Source organism: Neophocaena asiaeorientalis, unplaced genomic scaffold (assembly GCF_003031525.2).
Source record: "Neophocaena asiaeorientalis asiaeorientalis breed wild unplaced genomic scaffold, Neophocaena_asiaeorientalis_V1.1 scaffold265, whole genome shotgun sequence".
NCBI classification, from domain to species: Eukaryota; Metazoa; Chordata; class Mammalia; order Artiodactyla; family Phocoenidae; genus Neophocaena; species Neophocaena asiaeorientalis.
The window spans coordinates 1,256,472-1,258,991 of record NW_020172172.1 but is presented as its reverse complement, the minus strand read 5'-3'; the positions used below and the strand labels follow the sequence as shown (position 1 = coordinate 1,258,991).

General features: G+C 54.6%; 2 protein-coding genes across 5 annotated transcripts in view; one reads left to right on the top strand and one right to left on the bottom strand.

Annotated features, from left to right (window-relative positions):
• DLEC1 (DLEC1 cilia and flagella associated protein) overlaps positions 1-1,861 on the bottom strand; it is a 103,656-nt gene extending 101,795 nt beyond the window's left edge. The window contains exons 1-2 of one of the 4 annotated variants that reach the window (XM_024756255.1): positions 1,743-1,861; positions 1,359-1,425 (exon numbers count right to left, since the gene is read on the bottom strand). The gene's annotated coding sequence lies outside the window, so the exon portion shown is untranslated. The remainder of the gene's footprint in view (positions 1-1,358; positions 1,426-1,742) is intronic. The other 3 variants (XM_024756242.1, XM_024756224.1, XM_024756237.1) reach the window with 3 other exon arrangements.
• The window catches only part of PLCD1 (phospholipase C delta 1), a 22,905-nt gene that overhangs the window by 3,182 nt on the left and 17,203 nt on the right, over positions 1-2,520 (top strand). The gene's annotated exons all lie outside the window — the stretch shown is intronic.

The window sequence follows — 2,520 nt, the reverse complement described above, 5'->3', positions numbered from 1 at the left end:
GGGGACTTCCCTGGTGGTCCAACGGTTAAGACTCCACGCTTCCACTGCAGGGGGTGCAGGTTCGATCCCTGGTCGGGGAACTAAGATCCTGCAAGCCATGCAGTGAGGCCAAAAAAAAAAAAAAAAGAAGAATCAGGGGCTCCTTCTGGTGCTTCTGAAGCCCTCAGACTGACGCTGTAGTCCCCTGGCCTCCTTCCCTACCCTACTTCCTTTGCTTGCTCCATTCTAGCCAGGCCTGCACTGGCTTCTCCAGCAGGTCCCCAGATGTACCCAAAAAGACCTAACTGCCCAAAGCTCTCCCCTCACTGAACACATCCACCTCCACCTACACTAACTATTCAAACACTGAATCCCTCCCGCCCCACTGTAAAACCTGGCATTAGTAAAAGTGCAAGGCAGGGTGTAAGAGGGGCCTCATCTTGGTCCCAGGAGACCTGGGCTGCAGTCCTAGACCTGGGTTCCAGTCCTAGCTTTGCCTCTACTTACATTGTGACCCTGAGCAAGTCCCTTTGCCAGTCTGGGCCTGTTTTCTCATCCACGGGAAAGCAATTCCTACTGATAGGGGATGTTGTGAGGATAAAGCACTAGTGGGCAAAGGAATTCTAGGTTGGCAAAGAAGCCAGTACCCCCAAGAGATAACGGTTCCAGATCCATCATAGCAATTTGGGGTAGCCAGACCCCTACCCTCCTCAATTATGTTTCAAAGCTGTCTGTCCCTGGGATTCCATGCCCACACAACACAGACACACACTGATCCACACTGATCTTAACTTTTTTGTGCCCTGGACCACTTTGGCAGTTAGGTGAAGCCTGTGGACCCCTTCTCAGGATCATGTTTTTAAATGCATAAAATAAAATACATAAAATAAAATACATAAGAATTCAAAGGAAGCAAATTGTATTGAGATGTGATTCTATCCATAGGTCCTCGGGGAGTCCTTGGCCCTCTGATTAAACCATTAAACCATCACGTGGTTTCTCTAAAACAGAGGTTCCCCTTACAATCAGCTCCCTCAGCTCCAAATGAAGAACAATATTTCTGTGCCCATATTCCAGCTCATCTACATTAACACACATTCTCATGATTTATTTTTCTCCGAGGTGTGACCTTAGGCAAGTTGCTCTGCACTTCAGTTTGTTATTATTGCTGTGCTTGTCTGTGCTAATAACTGGCTTTGCCAGTGACTCACTGTCAATGCTGGTGACTGGAGCTGCGGTGAGGCGGGTGAAGGAACTATTCAGAGGTGGGGAGTAAAAGAGAGGAGTGAGTCAGGCCTCTGGGTGGTGTCCTGACCTTGGCACACAATAGGGGCTCCATAAATAATTGCTGGGTGAATGAAAAGCAAGACGTAACTTACATGAAAGGGCCCACTGTTCCGAGCACACTGGCAGCACAGTTTCATATGGAGTTGGAGTCCTCCTCACCTATTTATCAAAGCAAGCCTGTGTTAATGGACTCATTTTTAAGACCAGCATTTTTTCAAGAATTCCATTCGCATTTGGAGCCTTGGAGATTATCCCACTCAGGTAGCGGAACTCTCAGAGAAGGAAACAGGCCTCCCTGAGGTTTACATGTGAGGCAACAGCCCGTTGAGTCACAATGGATTCGTTGAGGAACTGAAGTAAAATATTTGGCGGGTTCCACTGTCCGGCCCGGGCTCCATCCCCGGCTGCTTCCTATCCCGCCCCACCCGGTTGTCCGCTAGACTCTGCAGCCCAGACTGCCGCCCGGCCGGGCTTACCTCCCGGCTCACTCTTGCCCAGCCCTCCAGTCCTCTGCCAGGCCTCCAGCTGAGTGTTTAGAATTCGCGGCTCAGGCTCCGCCCCCTGGTAGGACTGCCTCCACAGTCGAGGTTCCGGCCCTCCCTGCCGGAAAACAAAAGGCCTTTACAGTGAGGGACCCTCCCCCGGTTTGTCCCCTGGGCCCTGGCTCCGCCCCCGGCCGTCTTGCTGGCTACCTCTGCCCCACGTCGCCTCGCAGACTCGGCTCCTCCCGCTCCCCACCTCTTTGGCTCTGGCTCCACCCTAATCCGCTTTCTGGGCTCTGACTTTCACCACTGATCTTCCCGAGTTATGGATTTGTCCCACTTCACCTCCCGGCCCCGGTTCCTCCTCCTCCTCTCCCCGCCTTGATTCCGCTCTCGCCGCACCTCCTGGGGGCATCGGTCCTGCCCCTCTGGAACTGTCCCTGCCTCCTAGGGTATGGCCCCGCCCCTTCAGCACAGATTTCTGTATCGCCCCGCCTCTAGAGCCACGGCCCGACCCTTCACTGCCCCGCCCCCACGGGTTCTAGCCCCGCCCATCCACTCCAGGTCTCCGCCCCTGCTCCACTCTTAAGGAGGCCGTTCCGCTCCTAGGGCCAGGGCTGCCTTCCGGACGCCACACTGTCCCGGGCCAGGCTCAAATGGCGGCGGGGGCACTTCGGAACGTCATGCAGTGCCTGGGGGTCAGGCGCCGAAGCTGGAGCCAGAGCCGCTCCAGAGAGCTCTACCTGCAGGAGCAGAGCCTCGAGGTGGCAGG